The sequence below is a fragment of the Xenopus laevis genome, chromosome 5L, assembly GCF_017654675.1.
Source record: "Xenopus laevis strain J_2021 chromosome 5L, Xenopus_laevis_v10.1, whole genome shotgun sequence".
Taxonomy (NCBI): Eukaryota; Metazoa; Chordata; class Amphibia; order Anura; family Pipidae; genus Xenopus; species Xenopus laevis.
The window spans coordinates 117608198-117623520 of record NC_054379.1 but is presented as its reverse complement, the minus strand read 5'-3'; the positions used below and the strand labels follow the sequence as shown (position 1 = coordinate 117623520).

The 15323-nt window shown below is 36.1% G+C and overlaps 1 protein-coding gene across 5 annotated transcripts in view; it reads left to right on the top strand.

The window, feature by feature from the left end:
- Positions 1–15323, top strand: part of LOC108716206 (neuroligin-1-like) — a 410755-nt gene that overhangs the window by 188905 nt on the left and 206527 nt on the right. The window lies entirely within an intron of this gene.

The window sequence follows — 15323 nt, the reverse complement described above, 5'->3', positions numbered from 1 at the left end:
CCATTAAGTTGATTGGGAGATCGATATGCAGTTGGTGCAATTTGGCGGTTTTCGACAACTGCGCATGCAATGACGGAGATTGCCGATCTCCCAGTCAGCTTACCGAAGACCCGGGAGATGGATGCCGTGAAGTCCGCTGCCAGAAACTGCGCCGAAAGGTAAGTTTTAAGTATGGGGCATTTCCCAAGGGGGTTAGTTAGCCTGGGGGGAGGAGGGAGGGGGTCTACGTGGGCTGGGTGAGTACGAGGTTTTTTTCTACAGGGTTTTCTTCTCTTTTAAACTATAAAAAATTCCAGTAGTTTGTCAGCCACTGCTTGGTTACAAATCAGTCATCCCAGTGATGATGATATTTTATGGGATATTCTTAGAAAGTTACCAATAATTGCATTATCAGAAAAACTAGAAGCGGGTTATTGAGTTCTTGTATCTAAGTCCCTATCAGATTATTTTTAATATATTTTACAATAGCCAAGTCATGACCGACAAAGTTTTCCTAACTGAGCAATACTGTCAAAACCCGTTTCTTTGAAGCATGTCACAAGAGACTGAATATCGAATGGCATGTAGAAATGAATTGTTATTGGCGCATCAGAAAATATACGTGACCTTTCCTCTTATATTTCTGTCCCTTTGGGGTTGGCTTGAGCAGCAAATTTAATACATAGAACAAATAATGACTTAAAATGTATTTGTCAGATATTGGGTATATGGTCAGCTTGTGCTTGTTTAGTTTAAAATTGGTTTTCCCTTTGACTGCGCCCAACACCTTGGGCTGTCAGGTGAAAGCGGTTATAGAAGCAGTAAAGATATATAAAATAATAAAAAAATGCCATGTATCAAAAATTTGTTGGACAATTTGTTGCTTTTCAAAAAGAAATTGTCGCTTGTAGAATGTTTTTTGGCTAATTTTCAATGTTTCGCACTATATATGCTTCTCTATATATTTTAGCTAACAGTGATACAGGTTTGTAGTTTGAAGTTTAAACCCAGTAATTACTTTTTTTTACTCTAAGTAATTAAGAACTTCATTGGGTCAGCAGCATTTTATGAAAGCATTTTTGACCTTTTCATCTGCAGGGTCAAAATCAAAAGTAATCATTTAATATGCAATGCAAGTAAAAATTAATTCCATTTGAGAAAAAGCTGTTGAAGCAAATAAAATCATATTTTGTTAATTTCATTTTATTGAAACATAATATTTAGCATTCACAAAACTAATATTTTTACATATCCTAATCAATCATGTATACCTACTCAGAGGATGTGTCCAAATTGCAGCTCTGTTTTAAGCAATCATCATTATTATGTAGTGACAGTTTGGGGCCACAGTTTGAACAACACTAAGGGGCAGATTTATCAAGGGTCGAAGTGGATTTGAGTGAATTTTTGAAGTTCAAAAAGTCTGAATTTCGAGGTAAATTTTTGGGTACTTCGACCATCAAATAGGCTGCTACGACTTCGATTCAAAGTAAAATCATTAGAATATTCGACCATTCGATAATCGAAGTACTGTCTCTTTAAGAAAACTTGACTTCAATAGTTCACCAAATTAAACCTGCTGAAGTGCTATGTTAGCCTAATGTATTTTTCTACGTTTTTTGTAGTCAAAGTAAAATAGATCGATTGCTGAAATTGTTTGATCAAACAATTTTACTTTGACCGCAAAATGGTCAAATTCGGTAAAAAAAACTTCGACTTCGATATTCGAAGTATAGCCATTCGATATACTTCGAAATTCAACCTTTAATAAATCTGCCCCTAAATGTAAAGGCCTATATATCAAAACTCAAATTTGCGTAATATTAGATTTTAATTTGTGCAATTCTAGAGGTTTTGTCTACTTCGAATATATACCTTATTTATTAAAGAATCCAAATATTAAAAAATGTGAATGAAGAAAACCAAGAAAAAAAATAGGAATACTTAAGAATTCTTATTGTAGTCATCATTTAAATGGTTCGACAAGTTACAAAAATCTTTTTGTCAAATTAAATAGCAAACAAACTCTGAAGATCACCGATTGGTCAATTGCCTAATTTTGGCTCCATTCCAATTGTTAGACTCTGACAAATCATTATCATCACTGCATAAGTTTTTAAACTCACTTTATAGGGGTTAGGCTTGCATCTTGGAGAGAATATTCCACTTTATAAGATTTGTTTTTTTTATTTGTTGTACTATGTTTGATTTCAGCCAGGGCACTACCTGCAAGGAGTTAGTATGTTCTGACTGTGGGTTTCTTCAGATTCCTAATAAAATTGACCATATATTGCCCATAGTGTGTGATTGTGTTAGGGACTTAGCTTCACTGTGGCAAAGATAGTTAATGATGTATAAACTCTATACGGTTTCGGAATATGTCTGTAATATATGAAATATTAGATGTATGATAACGGAACCATGAACAGATTATTTAGTTAAGCAATGGCAGAATCAAAAGCATATAAAGCACACAGTGGGGGTCATTTATAAAGTTCGCTCAATGTATATTTATTCACAAATAGTTGTATTGCCCGTGTTTTTTCCTGAATGCTGAAAAATTGCACTGCTTGCCTGTCTATCCATTTTTTGCAAATTTGCATTGTGTAAAAATAATAATTAATAATTTGCAAAAGCTGTTGTGTGAATATTTTGTTTGCCACAAAAGTTATGCTGTAACTCAAAGGCAGAGTGCGTGCATAAATATTCACAATTTGCAATTATAACATATTTAAAAAGCCCTTATGAACATTCGCAGCGTGAACAAAAATTTGCAATTTGGTTCTGTGTGCATTAAATACACCACTCTTATCCAGGTTTATAAACATAACCCTGCGCAGGGCAAATCTTTTCACTGTTCTAATCGTTCCAAAGTTTATAAATGAGCCCCACTATGTTTAATGGTGTCTGTGTTTTTCCTAACAAAAGGATCCTATTTAATCAGAATCTTATATTGAAGAAAAAAATACTGTTGTTCCAACATCTCAGGATTTAACATGGGAATATTACAAGTGTGTATTAAAGATGGTAGGGAATTTATTTTAATAAAATGTATATTTGTAGATTGGGGCCTCACAGAATACATTTTCAGTTATAATGCTAATGCTTAAGGCTGTTGTTGATGCTTGAAGTTGTGGCTGACAGCTGTTTTCGTTTCTTGGTTGAAAACCTTGTATCACACCTGTGGTGTCCTTTATTGTATGTAAAAAAAAAAAAAATAATATGTCAGAGATTTGTCCAGTAACTTCAGCCTCTTGGTGACATTCTACAAGTACATAGTATAAACACACATGGCAGTTTGACAAGCTGAGAGTCAAACAGTCAAGACATTCAACGTGGTTATTATAAGAAAATATCACAGAGGTGTAAGCCTGCCTTAGGTAATGTGGAGCACAGCAAAATATGTCTTTTGGATTATTTTCTTGTGAGACAGAAGCAAACTTGTGCACACTGGAAAATATTTTCCTTCCCTTTCATTTATGAAATGGGAATGAGGTTACTGTGACTTTATGAATCATGCAAATTATGCATTGAAACAGCTTTCTTTTGTGAGAAAATGTGTTTGTACACTATCCATAGCCTTGTTAGTTTCCAGAGAGGCTCTATTATGTATGACGCTAATGTCACCTTTTCTGATGGACATCGTTCTCCATTGCACATTCTCACTTTGCATCGTTGATTTATAGACTAACTGCAAATGTCATTTCTGATATGCAAGGACAATGCATCCAATAATAGGGAGCTAAATTTAGCTGCTTTACATTCAAGAGCAAAAGAGCTGACATACACTGTGTGAGTGTCAGTCTGTAACATGTATACTCTAAGCCTGGGCTCAGAATGCACAATGTATGATTTGTACCTGTTTGTACCGGTTTATTAAGAATCACCATCATTAAGCAGTTGTGCAAACAATAATAAACAAAATGAACATGAATTTCAAAGCCTTAGAAATACCAGCCATTGCTGCATTTCTGCATTTCCTGAATTGACACTATTTGTGTTTATCACATTTGTACAGTGTATGTGTGTTTATTCTGTGCCTATCTAGGTAACTTTTTTCTTTGCATGTGACTCATTTACACTCTCAGGACAAAGCTATATTGGGTGAGACCACAACTTATCCCTGGGTTGTAAGGTGACTCAAGGGGAGGTTTGTATAAAATTGATTTGAGAACAAAATATCGTTTTTAATATAGTTTTCACTAATATAACATAGGTACGGGATCCCTTATCTGGAAACCCATTATCTAGAAAGCTCTGAAATGTAAAAAGTATTTCTATTTTCTCTGTAATAATCCAACACTGCATTGTACGTGTTCCCAGTTAATCCATATTGGAGGAAAAACAATACTTTTGGGTTTATTTAATAATGTTTTAGTAGACAATGTATGGAAATCCAAATTACCAGACCTCTTGTCTTGAAAACTCCAGTTCCTGAGCTTTCTGGATAATAGATCCTAAACACATAGGGGCAAATGTACTTACCTCCCAAAATGCGCAGGCGACGACTTCGCTGACATCGCAACACTTCGCCAAGCATAGATTCACCAGGAGAACGCTAATTCACGAAAATCCGAAGTTGCGTCCAGGGTTCCGAACACTTGCAAAGTTGCACTAGCAATAATACAATAAGCCGTTCGAAGTTACACTAGCGATGCTTAATTATTATACGACGTGAAGTTAAAGTACAATGGACATATATGTTGCAGTAACTACATTACATTACACAAGTTCAGGGAACCTTAATAAAATAAAATAGAGTTGTGATATTGCCCTACACATGAGCACACTGTATAGTTTATGTGCTATATGTTAGGAAATGTAGGGGGGAAGGAGGGAACCCAAAAAAAAATGTACAATCTTTTTCAGCCTATCACCCTGTAAAAAGTAAAAGATGCCAGCATTTTTTGGGAAAGATGTTCAATTTTTTTTTGAGGAACTCCTATTTGCTCTATTGCACTTCGCCTGGTCTGAGGTGGTGAAGGCAAGTCTGGCGCAAGAGGTAACGTTCAGTAAAATCAGCAACTTAGTGAATTTACATAGTTAAGTCCATTCGCCAGAGCGAGAAAAATCGTCTGGCATTAGAGTGCGAAGTAGAGCTAGAGTCTAACGAATTAACGCCAGTGTTATTCAATTCGCCCTTTAGTAAATTTGCCCCATAGTGCTAAAGTAAAGGGGTCTTTCACCTTTAAATTAACTTTTTGTATGATGTAACATGGGCAATTTGCAATTGGTTTTCATTTTTTATTGTTAGTGGTTTTTCAGTTTTAAGCTTTTTATTCAACATCTCCAAAGTCTGCAATTTCAGCAATGAATTCAAAATGACCCTATTTGAATGAGAGACTGGAATGTGAATAGAAGAGGGCCAGCATAGAAAGACGAGTAGTAAAAAACTCCATTAACAATACATGTGTAGCCTTACAGAGCATTTGTTTCTTAGATGGGGTCAGTGACACGCATTTGAAAACTGGAAAAGTCAAAAGATGATGGGAAATAATTAAAAAACTATAAAAAAAGAAAAAATGAAGGTCAGTTGGTGGTATATGTGTTAGGGTGGTAATCTGGCCTATAGTAATAGCTCACTGTAGAAGATAAAACACCTAATCTATCACATTGTTCTTACTGTGTTACTTACATTGTTCAGTATAAACTGCCATCTTTACAGTGGAAAAGTTCAGATACAGGCAGAAAATTGGGTTACAAGTCAGAATTGTAAGCTTTGTTCTTTGTTACCTTGTTTTCTCGTGATGTTAAACCAGACAGGCTCATGTAAAGAATGTTTACGGTGACTTTGACTGCTTTAACAACAAATTGCTGGCTTTAATTATTTATTTGCTTCTCATTAAGTCGTGAGCTGTGATATTATCCCACTTTGATTTTATGCAGCGATAACACATTTAAAATGCAGTCATTTCCCTTTTTGTGTACAGTGACAGAGATCTGAGAGATCTGCGGTGCTCATCTCAGAAGAGAATCAATTAAAACACAACTCCTCTTAATGTGACAATGAATATAGACAAAGTGAGGAACATTTGACAGTTACTAATTACAGTTTGCAGTCACAGGAACCCCACAGAGAAATAAGGCCAGAATGTGGCAAAATTAGAAAACTATGTTGACATACAGGTTCAATCACTTAAATATGTGATAGCTAAGGATTCCCAGAGTGTCTAATAGTGTGCAACTCTCTTAATTTAGGTCACTAGCAGTTTATAGCCACGTACAGGCAAATGTCATTGACAATTATAATAAAAAAAGGATGTATAATTACAATATTATAAAGAGAATAAGTAGCAGCCCTCTGCAAACTTTTCCATTGAATAGATAATTCGGCAGTTTAGCAGCATTTTCTAAAAAGACTGTCTTTTCTGGGATTTTCTAGTTAAAAAATGTCTTTGATTGTGGCATGTTTGCGAGAGATCACACGACACAGACTGATTCTCCATTTACTGTTTGGCCACTCAGGGATTTGCACAATGCTCTGTTAACTACTACAGGCTAAGTGAGAAGAAGTAAAAACGAAAATACTAAGATGAAGCTTGGGGACTTCTATTCCCCAAGGCATTTATCATAAAAAAGATTATACTTTGGAATCTCTAATCAGACACCTAAGCATCTCATTATGTCTGTATAACCAATGTTCTTGTCAGAAGAAATATGAATAAAGATGCTGATGCTTACTTACTGAAAATATAACCCAGTGAAACAAATCATCAGTCAACTTTGAACATTCTATTGCAGCCTGATTAATGAAAGCAAATCTCTGATTGGTTGTTGTGGATACTACAATTGGGGCAAAAGTGCACATTAATAATAAATTAGCACTGCACATTTATAATTTGGCTATATAAGGGCTGATATTACTAGCCAAGCTAGCGAATTAACAGCTTTTTGACCCTGCTATAGGCCAAAACAATGGCATTGGCGTGTTATATAGTGATGGGCGAATTTATTCGCCAATCGCAAATTTGCAGTGAATTTGCGGCGAATTTGTGCCGGCATAAAAAACGGGCGTCGGCGTCAAAAACGGGCGTCATAAAATGGGCGTCAGCATCAAAAAAACGGCATCGGTGTCAAAAACAAGTGTTTCGCGAATTTTGCGAATTTTCCGGTGAAGCGAAACGGCGCAAATTCGCCCATCACTAGTGTTATATTACTTGGGCTAGATGGACATTTGCATCAGAAAGCACTGTATTGGGCAGTAGATAAGAACCCCAATGAGTTGGTGAACTGGTTGTTTGATGGTCTAGCAAAAAGCATTTTTATAGTTATAGAAACACGATTTTCCAAACATACCCCTCTAATTGTATATTTCTTTGTTACTGACATCACTGCAAGTTTTTTTTATTGTAATTTAAAGTGGAAGTTCACCCTAACATTAACTTTTAGTATGATGAAGACATTGTTTTTCTAAGACAATTTACAATGGAACTGTTTTTATTTTGAATAATATTTTTCTTCTGCTATCCCAATTTTAATGACTGTTTGGTTGGTATGGTCGCAATTACCCTAGCAACCAGACCAATGGAAGGTAATAGGAAAGGGCATGAATAGAAATGTAATAAAATGTAGCCAATAATGACTTGGGGCATGACTCGGGGCAGCTGGGAAATTGACAATATGTCTAGCCCCATGTCAGATTTCAAAATTGAATATAAAAAATCTGTTTGCTCTTTTGAGAAATGGATTTCAGTGCAGAATTCTGCTGGAGCAGCACTATTAACTGATTCATTTTGAAAAAAAATGTTTTCCCATGACAGTATCCCTTTAAGGGCCTTACTATTATTGGAATAAATGTCTCTATATTAAAGGGAAACATGTAGACCCACTCTAAACAGCATATATAGCTATATATTATTGAGCTGTAGAGTGATATCATTGCCACAAGCTTCTTGAGAAGATCGTCCGTCCAGGGCCAGATTAACATAGCGAGTGCCCCTAGTTCCGCTGCCATTCATTTCCTCTCTCCCTTCCCCTTTTATTTGTGCAAATTTTTATCGTCGGGACCAGGGCAATGATGATTGGCACACTGGAAATTTAAAAAAATGATTGTATCTTCTGCTCATCCTGATTGTTTCTGAACTAATATGGGTGTGGTTGGGTATCATGCCTCCCTAGGGCCAGACCTTGATGGCCTTCCTACAAATCGAGGCCTGCGTCCATCAAACTTTCATCTGATTCATCCAACTGCAGGCTGTACATAGAATATAATCTCAGCAATAAAAAAAACTTATGTAAAACCCATATAATAAGTGAAAGATGAACATTAATTTCTTAATGCTGCAAATGGCAATATCATTTGTTCCAGTTTTCAGTATGATCTCAAACAGCTTTAAAATAAGACCTGCTGGCGTCATATTCCATTACAGGTAATCTATCTAGGAATGTCATTTGTGCTTTAGCTTAACATACAGTGTCATGGGGGAAAGGTTTTTTTCTCCTTCTAATTGTTTTGGATAAAGTAGACATTAGAATTTTTGTAGCTCTGCATCTAGATATTGCATAATAGATGGAATAAGAAATTAGTTCTTTTTATTAGAGAGCCAAACCAAATTTTAAATAATTACCTCAGGGAGTTTAGTGAGCTTTGTGCAATTGCTCAGAGTAAGGCAGAGATTCATTTGGCTAATGAGCATTGTGAGCTGGCTGGGCTGGAACAAGCTAATAAGTACAAAACCTTCCTTTCTCTTTTTCCCTGCCATTGTATAAGCAGCAAATTCACACACACATCCACAGTTATCTTTAGCCTTTGAATATAATATGGTGACCTTATCTCATGGTATGTAAAAATGAATCAAGTTCCGGACCGATTAAATTAGCTAAACCATCACTTCTTTTTGATTACCTTAAAATATCGTTCAGATAATCTTAGAAATAGAAAATAGAGCAATTAAAAATTTATTTTTTAACATTTTTATATGTCAAAGCTTATTTGACTGGATAATGGATTCTGTAATAAGTTATTGACTGCGCTTTATTTGCAAAGCTGCATCGTGCAGAATTATTATTTTGTCTAAAAAAAAATGTAATGTGTTTCCTGAATAGTAGTTACAATGCTATAACCTGATACATGTGTAATGTATATAGAATGCCAGGGAAAATAAGGTCTGCTGTCACTGGGAGGAGAAGTCTAATTAAAACACTTTTACAGCACCTCATGACATTATAGGGGAAAAGAAAATATTTCTTTCCTGTGTGTAAACATTGGAATGCAACAGAACAAGCAAAATGCACAGTGACAAATAACCTTCATCTAATATTTATTATATGTACACAGTAAAATAAATGTATATAAGAATAAAGATTAAAAAAAAGGGGGATGGAACAGGCCTTGATGTTTCTGTTTGTGTTGCTGATTCCCATCTGAATCGTATCCTTTCAAGGTCTGTGTTAGATATACTAGTAACTGTGCATCAGTTCTAATATTTATGCTTAAAACCTGATATTTGATCACAAGCTACTGTGGCAAAAGGGGTATAAATAGGACCCAATTAGGGCCCAACTCACCTGCTGTTCATAACATCTATCCTATATCTTGTGTTAGGCTATATACAATGTTTAATAACATGCTGAATCAGGCAAACAGTCAACAGTTAGGGGCATATTTATCAATGGGCGAATTTCGAATACAAAAAGACCAACCAAAATTAAGTCTAAGGTTTTTTTGGTCGAATAGGTAAGTTTTTGATCAAATAGGTCCATATTTGGCTGAATTCGAATCGTACAAATCAAAGGAATAGCGCATTTGATCGAATTTGATTCCAAGTTTTTCTCCCAAAAAAACTTTGATCCATTTGGAGTCCACCAATTGACTCCAAATGGATTCTAGGAGGTCCCCCGTAGGCTAAAACAGCAATTTGGCAGGTTTTAGATGGCGAATGGTTGAATATTTACAGAGACAGTACATGATACATTTCGATATTCGAAATTTTGGATTTTTTTTAAATTAAATTCGGACTATTCCCTAGTCGAAGTACACAAAAAATAGCTCAAAATTCAAATTTTTTTCATTCGAAAATTCACCTTGACCTTTGATAAATCTGCCCCTTAGCTTTGCTTCATTGAGTTCTATTTAGTACAAGCCTGGGCTTCTCTTTGCTTAGAAATAAAGAGATAAAAAACTATTTACATATGAGAAAGCATACTTGAGCATATCCATGATACCCATGATACAATGCAAGCCAATTGGGTGCCAAGATAATGCCTGGCAAGTGCAAGGAGTAGTCTCTAAAGTCTACAACTTTTGTTGTTACCTTATAGTCCTTGCTTTCTTTAGTGTGATTAGCTGTAGGTGAGCAATGATCTGAGCCATAAATGCAAAATATTCTCTATATAGCTATTTTAAGCATTTCAGAAATTGAAGGGAAATCTGAAACAGCCTTATTTTCTTTCTAAATGTAAAGACTTAACCTGCTACATATACAGTAGTTGTAGTGGAAGTAGACATTTCTGGACTTTTGTCTGCTTATCCACAAATAGTATGTTGTGTAGTCAGGCTGAAATATATATATTTTAATGGGTAAGGGACATAAACATTTTTCTCATACATACATTTGTGAAGAAATATTCAACAATGCACTTCTGAAAAGGATATCATGAATGGAATACTGGATGATGGCTTATTTGCACTATGCAGCTATAATACATATTGTTTGAGAGAAAAACAGTGTTGAAGTAAATGACAACGGTCATATGCCAGAATAGATTATATTTGGGTCATACATGAATGAAGCATTGGCCTTTTTAAAATATAAATTAATAGACTCTGCTAGATATTCAATTACAACAGACTTTAAAGCTGTCATCAGTACTAATGCAAATATGCTGAACATTGTGATTATTATAATAGTTGAGTATATGTTCTGTAGTACTCTACTTTTTGCACCCATACAGGAATATTTTGTTACTACCAATTAATATGTTAGCTGTATTTTGTAAATTATGCTTTCCCTAGTCTTGTGCCTAAAGAGGACTAAAGAGCAGACACATTTAAACCCCTTTTAATTTAATATGGGAATGCACACTCCTTTTATGAGGCTATTTAATGTTATTTTGGTTTAACGACTCTAGAGAAGCTCGTAAAACAAGAAAAGTCAGATGGGTCGACAAGGAGTTTGTTTATACCAGTGAATGCATGAAACATCAAATTAAAATTCCAATGAGCAGTCTACGGTTACAGGAGGATGCGGCAGCTGTAAATATGTCACTTTTAACATGCTGACTTGCTTTAGAGTTCTTTGGTTAGAACTAAACAACATATATTATTTGACTTACCAAAAACATAAAAAGTGAATAGAATTGGACAATTAACATGTTTACTCATTATTATGTAATTTAGTCAGATAATAAATTATTGGATAGTTTATGCTTTTAACACATTTAGATATGTTTTTGTGAAATAGATTTAGATATAAATCTGTGTTGAATGTACTGTGGTCAGTACCATGGACAGAGCAATAAGCGTTCTGCTGTCCATGGTCCTGACCCAGGAGAAAAAAAAATGTAAATGTGACAACATAAATTATACATTGTTTGTGTGTTTGTTGCTGTGTGTGAAGGGCTGTAAGCTGTTTTCTAGACATCTTTTTTTCCATCACTTGATGGACTTTTTACATACTGTGTTCTCTGCCAGTGCAGTGCCAATACAAATGTGAATACTGTAGTACTCTGTTATATAATGTTTATTTATTTATGTGTGTGTGTGTATAAACATAAATTGTGACAATGTACTTGAAACCATGACAGTTTGTCCAGAAGACAAATGAGATTGTGAAATTGTATGGTGCATGATAAGGGCTGCTGCCTTGGCAAGTTGTTAATTCCAAATAATTGCTCAGTAGCTTAGTTCTGCTACTGCACTTAAAGGGGTTTTATCCCACACCTTGTGACACATCCCCAGGCTTCCTTTTCTAAAAAGGAAGGTTGCTGTGAGTTATGTGAAGGCTGTGAATAGAAGAAGACCTGTTAAGTGAAGAAACCACAGTGCTCCTTTCTCTAAAGCTGTGTGTTATCTACTGTCCCTCAAGCTCACCTAATCTGATCGCCACAATATATACACATGTGTACTTCAGTGCTGAACTTTCTTCACTTATATATTAACAAAAACAAAAATGTCCACAAACAATATTATTGATTGATACAACCTTGGGGGCCAATTCATTAACTTCGAGTGAAGGATTCGAAGTAAAAGAATTCGAATTTCGAAGTTTTTTTTGGGCTACTTCGACCATAGAATGGGCTACTTTGACCTTCGACTACGACTTCGAATCGAAGGATTCGAACTAAAAATCGTTCAACTATTCGACCATTCGATAGTCGAAGTACTGTCTCTTTAAGAAAAAACTTCGACCCCCTAGTTCGCTACCTAAAAGCTGCAAACCCAATGTTAGCCTATGGGGAAGGTCCCCATAGGCTTGGCTAAGTTTTTTTGGTCGAAGGATAATCCTTCGATCGTTGGATTAAAATCCTTTGAATCGTTCGATTCGAAGGATTTAATCGTTCGATCAAACTTTTTTGCGCAAAATCCTTTGACTTCGAAATTCGAAGTCGAAGGATTTTTATTCCCAGACGAATATCGAGGGTTAATTAACCCTCAATATTCTACCCTTGATGCATCGGCCCCAGAGTGTCCACAGTGATCAAGTGAACAATGGTTCAACATAGTAATTAAATCAACAGTTTTAATGCAAGTAAAACCATTTTATTAAAGAGCAGCATGTAGGGTATCCACTCCCAGTGTTGCATAAGGAATGGAGGAGTTTATACTGGTCATAAAAGATGATACTGTACATTAAATGATGTTTACTTTATGAGTAAATTTATAGTTTCGAAACTCCCCTTACTGTACACCGTGAGGATATTGGAAGTCAATGAGGTGTTTATAAAGGTTAGGAAACTTAGAAGTGACTTTCAATATCAACATTACATCCTGAGACTTTATTTCTTATAATGCAAGAGTGCGGGGGTATACTTATAACAAAAAAGGAGAAACTGTGTGTTATGTTATGTTTAAGCTATTGTGTCCCTTGAAATTAAAGGCCCAATATGGATTCAAATTTCAGTTTATATTTATTTGCAAATTGCCATAAACCTTGAAAGCTAAAGGCAGCCAGCCATACATATGCAAACGTAATTGAGCAATCGGTGTCCTATTTCTGTCTATAGGAATCTGTGCTATATCCTTTTAGCACATATTATGTAAGCTTTAAGTAATTAAATCCTTAAAGTTCACATAAAACAGATGTCTAATACTGAACTAGATGCCTTCTAGAGCACATAGCCCCAGAAATGGGATTAGTTGCCATGGCCTCTGGGTTTATAGGACATCAACTTTTCTCTAGGTTCTCTCCTTGTTAGGTGGCTTATACTCCTAAGTGCTGACTGTGGTGAGTGGGTCACACGAATAATATATTGGTACTTTGCCACAGGCCTGGGCAAAGCCAGCTGGGCTCCCAAGGCAAATTGTCTGGCCACTTGACAATGCACAGAGGGGGTGTCACGTTCGGCAAACTAAATCCAGAACCAGTGTTAGGCTCCCTGGTCTTGGCTCTTCTGCCTTTAACAGCCGCCTTTCACTTCGGCAGGAGCCCTCCGCTAATTGGATGCCGCCAGGTCTTAATAAGAGAGGAGCCAAGCAAAGGGGTCTGGACGAGCAAAGGGACATGATCGTTTTACCAAGGATATTGGATGGAAGGCAACACAGTCAGAAGACATGCCAAATGGAAAAGCGTGGTCAGACAGACTGGGCCAGCACAAGCAGAGTTGAAGAATAGTCAGACAGACCGGGTCGGTGCAGGCAGAATTCAAGGAATGATCAGACAGGCTAGGATCAGGATCGGAGAGCGTAAAATAGTCAACAGGCAGGCTAGGGTCAGATTGGAGAGTTCAGAATAGTCAGCAGGCAAACTGACTATAGAACTTATAGAAAAATGAATACAGTTACAAACAAGTTTTTTCTCTTTTTCTTTTTATTTGAATAGTCAGCAGGCAGGCAAGGGTCAATAATACTATGATCAAACAGGATTCGCTAAGAATAAACACCCAGGAAACTAGCAAGTAGAACTTAACAACTGGTCCCCGTAGGCCACTAGACCACCGGGGTGAGTGAACCTTACAGGGTGGTGACGCACAGAGGCATGACGAAGAGAAGTGCCAGTGGAGAAGAAGGGTCTGAACCATAGGTAGATGACAGAAGAGGTACATACTGTAATCGGTGCCCCCACTTCGTTGCACCCTAGGCATGTGTCTCTTCTGCCTACCTGTAGTTTTTGGCATTGGTAATGTGACACATTCATATTAATGCAACCCATTCTGGAGAAATGTGTGTACCTGTCTAGTATTAGCAATCATTGTTTCTTTCAATAAAATGGAAGCTGAGCAGACAAACAAATTCTTCTGACATTTTCCATAGTTTCTGTCCTAGTTTTTTTGTTCCTTTTTGTTTCACCTTATCTCTATAAAATAGATTTACCCAGGTAGCCATTTACCCTGATTCTTGCATGTGTATACTGTAACCAAACCCCATGTTCCCGGCCAGTCTCATACTGTTTTTAAATAGAACCCAAGCTTGTGGCATAATTTGCACAGAGCATTAAGCTTGTGCGATATATAAGATTCATTGTTAAATTTACAGGCTTCTTTATCTCCCCAAGTCTAATTATGTGTGCAGGAGACTAATTGATAATGACATCGTTTTTTACTGCACATAGCTTTCTTTTATTTTAAATAGAATGGCTTGCTTTGTAAGAAATAATTAAGTTTTATAGTCCTACCTGCACCTAGTCTTTTGTTGAGCATCTTATGGTTTTACCAATTCAGATCCAGACAGCAATTAGAAGCAGAGAATGTAATGTTCTCTAAATCACATTCACATTGTCCTACTGCATTTGAACTTGTCATTGTAACAGCTGCTGTGGAAAGTATGGCTCTTAATATTTCAATAGTTATGGGCCCGGGGTCCCTTCGGTCTTAGCTGCCATGTTAACAATGCAGTAATTGTTTTTTCTTGCAATTGCTAAAGGCAGGATGCTGCAGCCTGAAATTTGCTGTCTAAATGCATTTTTTTAAGTTGCATGTACAGAAATTACCTGACACCATAATGAAACTTCACAACAATTGCTTGAGCTAAACAAAGAAAAAAATGCAATAGTTATTACAAAATATATGTATGTATAATCCCCCCAGATGTTCTTTTTCTGGCAAAACACGTGGGACACATTAAAAACCCCTACACTGAGGTGGAAACCTTGTACAGTATATTTTGAAGGAGGTGGATTACAAACTTGTGCTGCACTTGTCTCTAAATGCTTATTAGGTTTTTAAACAATATTAAAAGTACAGGAAAT